We start from the raw sequence: 12,500 nt of genomic DNA, 5'->3' as shown, positions 1-12,500 counted from the left end.
CACATGCCTGGGGGGTGGGAGGGAGGCAGAGCAAGGAGAATATCGGGACACCTCAAAGATCATATATACATGTATTTATATGTGCATATATGGTTCTTCCCTGAAAATGCTAAGAACTCTGTCTTTGTTGAAGTTAATGGATGCTCTTTGAAACGGCTAAGTCCTGAACAAGTTCCTTCCCCCCCTAAAAAGAAGGATTTTAGAAAAAGATCCCCACTTTTGTTACTTGTAAGGATCGTGAAAAGTAAGTTTTGTTTTTTAATTTGTGTCATTGGAAAGGGGGACTTCTCACCTCCACCTCACCACACTTACTTATAATACTCCTCTGCCCCTTGGAGAAGAGAAAGGGTGAAGAGGAGGAGGAGGAGGAGGAGGAGGAGGAGGAGGGGGAGGGAGATGACGAGACAGAGAGAGAGAGAGAGAGAGAGAGAGAGAGAGAGAGAGAGAGAGAGAGAGAGAGGAGAGGAGAAAAGGGAGTGGGAGAGAAAGAATCCTCACAGTTCTCTCTCCATTAGCAGGAGGATGCTGAGAGAAGGGAGATCAGATCCAGATTTTCAGTGGTAAAAGCTCTATGTATTTCCAAGAGTGAACTGCTACGGCTGCAAGTAATCTCGGTGGGGGTGGAGGGGGGAGGGAGATAGAGAACAGCACACTGGCAGTTACTATAGGGAACCACTCATAAATCCTACCTCAAGACGGATGGCTCCAGCAAATGGACTCAGTAGAAGAGATTAGGGGTAAACACCCCCAAAGCCATGAGCTGGGGGTAAAGAGGAGGGAGATCCTCATTTCATCTTGTATTTGCACATGCCTGGAAGGATGATGGGTTGAAACCAAGCGTTGTTGAACCAAGACAGAAGACCTGTTTCCTGCCTGGCTGTCTGTTTAGAAGCTTATGATTTTACTAAGTATTTTGGATTTTTTTCCCCCTTGGTGGTAAAACTAACCAACTGATTTCCTCACTATGACTTCAGTTCTGCTGCTGAAACCTAAGCAACTGTATTGGGGAAATCATCAGGTTAAAGAGATGAAGGAGGTCGTGTATATATGTGTGTGTGTGTGGGGGGGGGGGGTGGAGTGTGGAGTTGCCGGGGCTTGGGGAAGGGCTCTTTGAATAGCTTAAGCAAATGGATGATGTGAATAAAAATTTCCTAGTGGCAGTTTTCAAATCTGATCCCCCATTATCTATGTCCAGAGGCTCACCAGTGCAGAGGATGCGTCTTTTATGGGAGAATTCCAAATTGTACGATGGGGATAAAAAAAAGGGGGGAATGTTACCAGAGTTAAAGAGCCAGAAACAGCTTTATCAGATGCAGGGCGGCATCATCAGGAGGTTTGTGGGAGCTAAGGGGATGGGCTCCCTACTCCATCTCTCTCTTTTTTTTTTTGAGAACAAATGAATATGCTAACATTTAAAAAACCATTTCTGAAGAGAACCTTTAAATGGGAATATCAAAAATGCTTTTCTAATGTGAAACCAAGGGAGGCTGACTTGGATGCACATACAAATATGCATACGTGTATGCATAAAAAGTCCACTTTGCCTTACTTGAGAAAGTTCATCCTGGTTTCTTTTAATTATAATGTGACATAAGGACTTACAGGATGCAAATGAAACCCATTCAGATATTTAGTAGTCTGGGAAGAACAGTGATCTGATTTGAGAGCTTGGAAGGGGAGGGGTTTTGGAAAACACTTTAACTCCAGATATTATCTTCTGGATTAGCTGCTCCACACTAATTATCCTCGTCTGCATTTTCTTTTTTGCAATGACTGGGACTTTTATAACAAGTGCATGTCACTGTGTGTGTGTGTGTGTGTGTGTGTGTGTGTGTGTGTGTGTGTGTGTGTGAGAGAGAGAGAGAGAGAGAGAGAGAGAGAGAGAGAGAGAGAGAGAGAGAGAGAGGGAGCAGAGCTCTCTGTTCTGTGTCTTACATCTGAAATTGAGCAGGGCTAGGATGCAGTCCTCTGTTTCCCAAGTGAATGCCCCAAAATGATGATGACTATGGGCAGGTGATTCTAATGCCATGAAGATAAAACTGGCATGAACACCACATGAGTTCAGACTCAGATGCTGGTTCATGTCATGGTATATTAAGGTAAGGTCTGTGTGGGTTGCATCTGTAGGCTTTAGTCAAAGCTTTTGGAAACAAAATCTTTCCCCAAATCAGAGGACCTCCAACCTTTGGAAAAATAGGAATTCACTTGCTTTTATCTCCCACTTCTCCCATTTCTAACCACCCCCCCCAGATCATTTTAGTTGCTATGAAAGTAAAATAAGGGTTTTTCCCCTTTTCTTAGATAACATCACATATTTAGAAGATATTTTAGTACATGGAAATGTGATGAAAGAACATGATATAGAGAGATGTCAATTCTGAGTGGGAGAGACAAGAGATAACAAGATAAAGCTTTAGTGGTACTTAGCATGGGAGTGTCCATGTATGGGAAGAAGATAACTGTATAAAGATTATGCATACTGTATACTGCACATACAATGTATGTTATTCACAATTATGTGTGTTATTTTAGTAGGGAAGGAGGAGGGGAGGATCTGGGTGCTTTCTGCTGGGAGAGAGGTGGCAGTCTGAATCAGAATGTAGGGAGACTTGAATTTTTTTTCTTAAATTAATAAATCTCCATGGAATTTGTTTTGATTCCATTAAGAGATGATGAGTATTTAGCAGAGAATTTTGAAAGACATAGTACCATTCCATATTGGGTGCTCTTCTCCCTTCCGCAGAAGGTGTTAATTTCATTATCTTGTGTTCTTTCCTGAAGATGACTTATGACCACCGCACACCAAGCCAGTGTGATGGATTAACCCTCCAACACACAGTCTGCTTCCCAATTGATTAATTTCCAGAGACGATGGTGATGTTTTTCAAATGTTTACAGAGAAAACCCTTTCTGATGACAAATGGCAATCTTGCTTCTCTGCCAAGTACTATGAGGCTCGAAGATGTCACAAAGTGAAGCAAAGGTCACCTGGTCACGTTCTGGGTCTTGAAAATTTCCCACCAATGGCCACAAGTTCTGGAAGGGACTCCAAAGCTGTTGCATGAGTGATGGTACATGAGAGAGAGAAAGGAATACTACAGGAAAAGGCCATCATTGATTTCTTCAAGTTTGTTTTCATTTCTTCTCTCCCGGGCCCCTCACCAGGATGAGAAGAAAGTGTCTTCTCTTGATTCCCAGGCGGGAAGACATGTGGTGTGACTTCACATCAACAACACATTCAAGGAGATGTGTAAGTAATTAGAGGAAAAAAAGTTGCTTGTTCCGCCTCCCAGGTTTTTCATAACTTGCTGGGAGGCTTGCGAGACTGTCCTTGGGGCCCGTTATAGGTTCCTTTCCGGCAATAGATATGGCATAGACTCCATTCCCTGGACTGTTTAAGGAATTCTGGTCAACCATATTTTCTGTTAAACCTTGTGGCATACTACATCACCTCAACAGTTTTTGAAGAATTTGGACATTGCAATATTCCTCAGACATCAAGGTTTTGCTTAATGGAATTTTTCTCCTCTTCTCTGAAACTACTTTGAAGTCTTAGAGTTCATCAAGTTGTGCTAAAAAATATCATCTCTGTAAATGTGGGAAGATTCTGTTGATTTTGGAATTCTAGGTAATAGAACAAACATTAGATCATACAGAAATCACCTAGCCTGGGTTGAAATGGGTGCCTGTCGGACCTTTTCTTTTGAGGAAACCTATATAACACAAAGGCTGGTAACCTTTAGGAGTCTGGTCAGATAATGAGATGACCTCAAAGGTACTGGCTAGCTTTAGAATGACAGAAACAAACCTTTACAAGAAGTGACCACAAGGGCAGTGGAGCATAGTGGAACAATCTTACCGTTTGTTCGAGTTTTCATTTCTTTATTTCTTTTTTTGGCATTTTGGTGTGACACAATGAAAAGAAGGCTAGCTTGGGGATGCAAATCCTCCTTCTGTTAAGTAATAGCTCTGTAATTTGGGGCAAATTATTTAATTTCTAAATTTTCTCATGATGGTTTATCTAGAAGACCAGATGACTCCAAGGTCCCATCCAATCTAAATTTATGCTCAAATGGCTAGATACTTGTTTGTGGATTTGATGTCATTCTTTCTAAGGATGAACAGGGCTGACCTGAGTCAAGGTCCTGAAGTCCATAGGTTTACCTTCAACTGGAATATTCTTTGATCATACTTTTCTGTCCTCAAGTCTTTTGCTCTCTCTTCACTCAGGAAACCAGTATTTTCAATCAAAAAGCAAGCATTTATTAAATACCTACTATGTATGAGATTTGGTTCTGGAACACATGGGGATATAAATACAAAATACAACACAGTTCATAGTATCAAGGAGTTTGTAATCCAGCTCTTTTTCTTCTATTATTAATGTCTGATTCTACATTAAAGGCTCTGGTAAAGTCATTTACATTTAGGTAACTAGCCAGGTGACTGATTATGCTCAACATGTTCATAGGACCACAGATTTAGAACTGGAAGGGGCTCAAAAAGTCTTCTGAAATCCCTCAATTACAAACATCCTTGAGAAAGGTAAAAGGTTTCCTTCCTGGCTTCCTTAAGACAAAAGTATGCTTCATTGATTTTGGAATTTCAGGCAACAATGAGCCAGAAGGGAGAAGTTTTTGTTTTTTTTTATGGACTAGTATCTACTTTCCTAATACACATAGACTAGTGTGTCTTCTCTCAAAGACTAATGAGGCAGTGAATTCTGTGTTAGGAATGTTTTTCTGCCAGGAAAAAAAAAAAGAAACACGACTAGCTGTGAATTTTCTACAGAGACTGTTTGACTATGATCTATAGGGATCTCTACCAGAGAGCCAGGAATCAATATTCTTTCTCATGACAATACCCACTCATTTGGTAGTCAGATCCAGAAGGGTTCCTCTTGACAGTCAATACTTCTGAGGTTCATTGGTGGTCAGTCCAAAAGGAAGGACTGAAAAGATATATATATATATATATATATATATATATATATATATATATATATATATATATATATATATATATATGCTAAAGTCCTTTGGACTGGAACAACAGAAACTCCCTGAAGGTGGGTATGCCCAATTAAACTCTTCCTCATAATCCTCCATGAAGCAATTCCAAAGCTCTGAATCCTGATTTATTGTCTCCTCTCCTCTCTTCTCTTTCTAGCGGATAGACCACCAGGTCTGGAGTCAGGATTACCTGAGTTCAAAATCAGCCCCAGATACTTACTAGCTATGTGACCCTGGGCAAGTCACAAAATTTCTATCAGTCTCCATTTCCTCAAAAGTAAAATAGAGATAATAATAGCAACTACCTCCCTGTATTGTGGTAAGGATGCAATGAGAGAATATTTTTTCAGTGCTTAGCCCAATTGGTCATATATAGTAGGTACTTTAGTTGTTCCCTTTCTTCCTTTCTCCAATCAAGAAAAATCTAGTATCAGATGTTTTATAACATCTATGGGGCTAAGATCAACCAGTTCAAAAAAAATTTGGATCCCTATTTTGTTGTTTTTTGCTTCTCCAAGGAGTCTATCAATGGTATATTACTGATGCGGCTTTTGTTATCGGTGATTGTATTCATGTAGCATTCCTTGATTTTGCAAAGATTGCTCAATTGAACATGTTCTGCTCCAGCTCTGTCATTAGTGCTAACAATATGTGGCTGATAGTGTTTTCTAAATAGATAGATGATAGATAGAAAGATTAAAAAAGAAAAGGGTAACAGAAGAGAGGAGGTATATTTCATCATTTCATCTACCATCTACTAGCTGAATGACCTTATGTTTAATAACTCTGAAGGGCAGTAGCTCTATTCGTTATCATTAAATACATTAGTCAACAAACACATGTTAAGTACCTAGAAGGTATAAGAAAAGGCAAAAACTGTCCCTATCTTCAAGATGTTTAATAAAATGGGGATAAAATCTGGAAAACCTACTTAATATCAGGAGGCTGGACTGCAGGGTTTCTTAAATTATCAATGAATTGTAAGAACTATGGTTGCATCCATCTACTTCCCACGTAGTAGGAAATGGGGAACCTAATGTGAAAACTCTCCAATTGGGAAAAGCAACATACAAGCAGCCAAAGGTTCTCAGAAACATATAGCAAAACCTCAATGAACTGGAAAGCAAGAGCTGTTAACTGACTCCATGTCATTTTTTCTTCTACAGCCATTAGGAGAAAGTGGAAAAGAATAAGAAAATAACTCCATGGAAAAACCAAACTTGCTTGTTGCATTCTTTAGAAGGAAAGAAGTACAGTTCACAACTTCATCACGGTACCATTCTTCTCTTCTCAAATGACAACTTTAATAAAAGCTTTGCCAAGAGACCTCTGGAAGTTTGTAAAACTTTGAGTCAAATACTGTTCATCTCTATTTTCAATCCTCGACCAGGAGAAATGATGCTCAGAATGATGATCCCAGGTTCAGCAAAAATCTTTGATGAGCCCTGCCACCCAATGCAATTCTATTTGTTCATGTGGTCTTAGCGCAGGGAAGGGACCAGATTTGGAATCAAAAGACCTGAATTTTCCTGATGACTCTTTTGAAAACACATCTTATGATTGATTGTTTATTGTCTCTGTTGCTTCATTGATAAGATAGGGAGGGGAATGTTAAACTAGAAGTCTATCCATGATGTCCTTTCAAGCCTTGTGATTCTATTTTTTTACAAAGATTTTGTTTTCAAATGAACATTTGAAGCTTTCCATGAATCTGAAAATTAAAATCAATGGAACCTTTTCCTTTAATCCTGCTGTGCCGCTTCCCCACCCCCACCCCCCGAGAATTCTGATTAACTCAGTTTTAGCCAAAAATGAATGTTTTTAACGAAGGGGATAGTAGATGACATTCCAAATGTGAGGGGTCTATAAAAAGGAAGGAGGACATAAAAGAAATTGAGCCAATTAAAAGAGCAAGGGTCACATGTAAGCTCAAGCTCGTGAAGGTATGTAAGGTATGGGTCGGAAGAGATGGGACGGGGCTACTAATCTCTGAGAAGCCACCCATATATTCACATTAGAGATGTGAAGATTTGTTTGTCAGACAATGCAGAGATGAAAGCATAGGGGAGGCAAATGTCAGAACTGGAAAAAAGTATGCTGCATTATGGGAAAATCCTCCAGGATATTATAAGTTTTGAACCCCTAACACAGCATTGCAAGGAAAGGACTACTTAAATAATAATTGTGCCTCTTCCCCTTCTCTTTAAACATGCTTAACCTTTCCTAGTACTCCAAACCAACATAGAACTGTAATGATGGAACAATATAATTTCTCTTACTTTCTTTTTTTCCCTGATCATTTGTTTCTTGATTCTGACAAAACTTGATGGAATTCTGATTCTTTCATTTGCAGTCAAAGAATATTTTCTTATAACATTCCCTTCCTCCCTGGAGGTCAGTGTTGATGTCTTCAAGATTATAGCATAGCCAGTTTGTTTCTAGGAATTCATTCTTCCAAATTATCAGTGGTTCCAAATGATGGGGACTAGGAAGTCAATGTGAAATGAGGACATCATAACCAGGAATGTTATTCACCTTCCTCCCCTATCCAATCTACCATTAACATACAGACCCCTTGCTAGGGTCAAAAGGTTTAGGCCTCCCATTGCTTTTTGCTCTCATCTTTTCACTCAACCCAACAATGCTTCCTTGATGACCTAGGGTCACCGCAACTCACCATGGCCTTCCTCAAGGGAACTCTAAGCTGAAAATGACCTTTTGAAATATTTTCCTTACTGTCATTTTATTTGAGGGTCTTAATTACATGTGACAAAGGAAAGACTCTATTGCACTAACCTAAAAGAATTTATCAATGATAGATATTCATGGGATAAAGCTGTCCAATCCGAAGTCAGCATCTCCCTCTACTATGCATATAGGCATTTAATTATGGGATCTCAGAGTAGGAAGGTACTTCATAGGATTTGTATCTGAACCCATTTTTGAATAATAATCCCATCTTCAAAATCCTCAATGAATATTCATTCCTTTGCATAAAAACCCTAAGGAGACTCACCCTAGTTTGGACAGGAGCCACAGTTTCTTGGTTTAAGGAATTCCTGATGAGGAACCCCCCCGCCACACACACACACACACACACACACACACACACACACACACACAAACTCCTCCTACCTTGCTCTTTGCAATTTATGACCTTAGAGAAATGTATAAATCACTGAAAGACTAATTAACATGGTCAGGTTAGATAATCTATACATATCAGTACCATGGCTGGCCTGACTGAAGTCAGATTCTCATTCACTGTCTCGCTGGGCCTTGGATTGAACCTTTCCTCGTTTTAGACAAGGTTCAGTGAACATTAACGTGTCCAACCTGTGTCTAATCCACCAGGCATGAGCCACACGCCCCCCTACTTCATATCCCTTAACTCTTGCCAATCATATTCAGCAAAGACTCTCAAGTGCTGGAAGGGGACGTAGAGGTGATTCAGTTCCATTTCTTCATCTTACAGATGAGAAAACTGAGATGGGGGAAAAATGAAACAACCTGCTCAAGTCCACACAGGTAGAGGGGGATTTAATTGAGATCTTTTGTCTCCAAAAGCAGTCCCCTTTATACTTCTCCCATGAGAACCACTTTCCAGGTCTGAGTACCTGTGACTCCAATCAAGGATTTATATCTGTCTAGGTTCTTAATCAGACAGCTAATGCTGGTTCTGGAGTCAGGAGGACTTGAGTTCAAATCTTGCCCCAGATACTTACTAGCTATGTGACCCTTAACTTTGTTCGTCTCCGTTTCCTCATTTGTAAAATGAACTGGAGAAAGAAATAACAAACTACTCTTTTCCAAGAAAATCTCAAATATAGTCCAGAAGAGTAGGACACAATGGAAACAACAATGGGTTAATAATCGCAGCCCTTTCAAAATAAAATGGCTTCATGGCACTTTGCCCAGGTCTCTCATCTCACTATGATTCTAGGTAGCTGGACACACTGGAAATGCCTGGGGTCACCTCAAACTACTGAAGAATCAGGCTCCAAGGGTCAACTCTGGATGTCCCCTACCCACTACAATTCCTCTTCAACCCAACCCAACATATGTCTCCATCCAGAGATCATCTCCATCTCATCTTCAGTGGATTAGCACATCGTCCAGTCCACCAACTGCTTTAGCTTCTGGGGCAACTATTAGCCAACATTTATATAGTGTCTTAAATTTTGTAAAGCATTTTATAAATATTATAGAATTTTGTCTTTGCAATGACTCTGGGAAGTGACTACTAATTATTAAAATCCACATTTCACAGAAGAGTACAATGATTTTGAGAGAGATTAAGTGAATTGCCCAGGACCGCATACCAAGGTTAAACTTCAGTCAGGTCTTTCTGACTCCAATCAATCACTCTATTCTCTGTATGACTTAGTTGCTACTCTAGTGGTACCTAGCTACTATCACAGGCAGCTAGGTGGCACAATGGATAGAGCACTAGCCTTGGATTCAGGGGAATGGGAGTTTGAATCTGGCCTCAGACACTTGCCACTTACTAGCTGTGTGACTTTGGGCAAGTCACTTCATCCTGACTGCCTCGCATCCAAAGCCATCTCCAGTCATACTGATTCATATCTGGCCACTGGATCCAGATGGCTCTGGAAAAGAAAGTGAGTTTGGTGATTGAGCACAGCAATGCTTCACTCAAATCCAGTTCATGTGCTTGTCATGGCATCACCTCCCTGATGTCATGGTCTTCTTCTAAAATGAAGGACAAACGTTACTAGCTACTATCACCAACTTAGACTCTTCAAGCCAGTTTTGTACCCAGGTTAAGGACATCCACACTCCCACATGTGTCCTTTTTCCCTCACAATATTGTCTTGAGTTGGTGTCCAGACCATTGCTGGTATAAAAATCTCACTCATCCTGATTGGACAGGAGAGAGAGAGAGAGAGAGAGAGAGAGAGAGAGAGAGAGAGAGAGAGAGAGAGAGAGAGAGCAATAGAAAAACTTGAATAGCAGCACAGTTGAGAACTCTTTTTGACTCTGCCCTCTATTCAGTTTTAATGCTCTATTGGAGAAATTGTATGCAATGGACTATGTAAAGAGAAAGTGATTAAGCTATTTTTGGGCAGAATTTCTGGGTTCTATCCTTATCTTTGCTATGAAACCCCATGTTGGATGAGAGTCAACTAACTTCCTTTACTCTCTGTTGCCTCACTCATAAAAATGAAGATGGAGTTACATGAAATTGAAGTTCCTCCCAGGTTCAAGTATCTCTGACTTTATGGGTCCCTCAAATCATATCACGTAGGAGACAGTCTAATTTCCCCACATTGTAAGACCAGCCCTTCTAAAAGGTCAGTGTGATCAGGGTAAAACCAAGGTGAGGACTGATTCTTTAAGCTGACACAGACACCATGGGTGCCGAAATGAATGTGCATTTCTAAATTCACTCCCATCTCTGGCATACTGATTTGGTAAAGAATTCACCACTCCCAACCAAACCTGCCTCATCCATGAATCCCAGAGTGGACAGGAGAAATTAAACTGTCTCCTATGTGATCTGATTTGAGGAGCCCATAGAGTCAGAGATTCTTGGAACTGGGAGGAACTTAGATTTAAACATAAGAACACAAGGCAAAGAAAGGAATGGATTAGCATCTGTCTATGAGTGGGACTAGAACAGTCAGAATACCAGGTCATAATGAATCAGTGCAGTAGACAGATCCACTTCAGGATATTGGTACAGAGGGTAGCTTCCTTGCCTCCCACCCCCTCCCCCTGTTTTACCAAGATTGTCTTTCTGACCAAATCTATGCCTCCCTTGTACCATCAGTTATTTTTGTTAGTTTCCTAAAATAATGCTCCTTTTCAGGGAGAAATCAGACTCACTCCTTTCTTTTCTTTGCTGCTTAGACAAATTATTCTGGTTCAGATTCTCTGATATTGATTCTCCCTTATCCACAATTTCCAGAACCACGTAAAGAAAAATAAAAAAAATGCTAGGGGAAGGAAGAGAGGAACCCTTGTAATTGAAATGCAGCTAAATGTAACATATGACCATGCCATGGATTTTAACTTCACATAGTTACAACTTAGGAGGAAGAAAAACAGTGAAGAAGCAATTGGAAAGATTCCCCCTGGAATATCTCTGACCAAAATGGTCAATGTCCAGCCAGAAATTAGATCTCAAGGTCTTTGTTAAAAGATGGGTTCAGTTATTTCTTGTATGATATAGATAGGGTTTTCACTTAGTTATGGTTTGGATGAGACATTTTTTGACATTTTTAAAACCCCCAAGGATGACCTTTTTAAAAATCAAAAATGGATGTGTCCAAGGATTTCAGAATGGGCTGAGAAATTGGTGTCAGTTTTTTCCCAAATGTCTCCCCTGTCAATATCCATAGGATAAATACAAGTTTCATTTATACTCTACTGTAGAGTATGTGTGTGTGTGTGTGTGTGTGTGTGTGAGAGAGAGAGAGAGATAAGCAAGATATGAAGTAGACTTTTGTGAAGCAAGAAGAAGAGGTAGAAAAGAGTTATGAGAAAACATGCTTCATTAACACACAAAATGCACATAGTAGGCATGTACTGACCCATAGTAACTACCCACTAAGTATTAGCTGAATTGATTTATGGTTCCTTTCACTTATACTAGGCTTATTTCTTACCTCCTGATCTCCTCTTTGGATTTTGTCTCTAAGTTTTTGGTGACTTCATCCTGCTCCTTCCTTATGCTGGTCTGACTGGACAGTTCATGAAAGGACATCTGATTCACAGACACCCTCCCCTCGACCTTGCCTGCCTATGACTGTCTCACTAGTGACCTAGTCTCCTTTTTGCCTGGGATCACCAGCTCAGCTAAAAGGACCTGACTCTTCATTTGGAGATGCTACAAGGGCACAAGGGGGTTTACTCTTTCTTCTACTGCTTCTATTATTCCAATTAACTCATTGAATCCTGGACTTCTTCAACATACTATCAGTATGGGCAGTTGGCATAGGCAGAGATAAAGCAACCACTTACAGGGTATGATTGAATAGGTACAGGTGAAGTTTCCCTCTCATCTAATTGTGATTACCTCTAAGATACCTTCCAGCTGAAACCCATGATGCTATGAAGTTACATGAACTTTAATAAAATTCTGCAAATATTAAGTGTATCATGGAACTGGAGATACAAAGATGAAAAGAAATGCCTCAAAGGGCTTACATTCTACTGTAGGAATTTTGTGTATATATGTGTGCGTGTGTGTGTGTGTGTGTGTGTGTGTGTGTGTGTGTGTGTGTGTGTTTATGTGTGTGTGTGGGGGAAATACATAAACAAGCAAGATATTAAGTAGACTTTTGTGAAATCAAGGAAAAAGGGATAGAAAAGAGGCATGAGAAAATTTTGAGCGGATCTGGAAGAAAAGAGAAGATAAAGGAGAGACAATTATCTGATCTTGAAAAAGAACAAAATTTATCTGGCCTCTGTCATTTGTATCTGGTCCCAGAAGCTTACTAGTTGTGTGACCCTGGGCAAGTC

The 12,500-nt window shown here is 40.1% G+C and overlaps 1 protein-coding gene across 2 annotated transcripts in view; it reads right to left on the bottom strand.

The window, feature by feature from the left end:
- Positions 1-12,500, bottom strand: part of CTNNA2 (catenin alpha 2) — a 1,546,517-nt gene that overhangs the window by 459,486 nt on the left and 1,074,531 nt on the right. The window lies entirely within an intron of this gene.

Source organism: Macrotis lagotis, chromosome 1 (genome assembly GCF_037893015.1).
Source record: "Macrotis lagotis isolate mMagLag1 chromosome 1, bilby.v1.9.chrom.fasta, whole genome shotgun sequence".
Taxonomy (NCBI): Eukaryota; Metazoa; Chordata; class Mammalia; order Peramelemorphia; family Peramelidae; genus Macrotis; species Macrotis lagotis.
The sequence above is the reverse complement of the archived record's forward strand: the minus strand, read 5'-3'. Positions and strand labels throughout refer to the sequence as shown.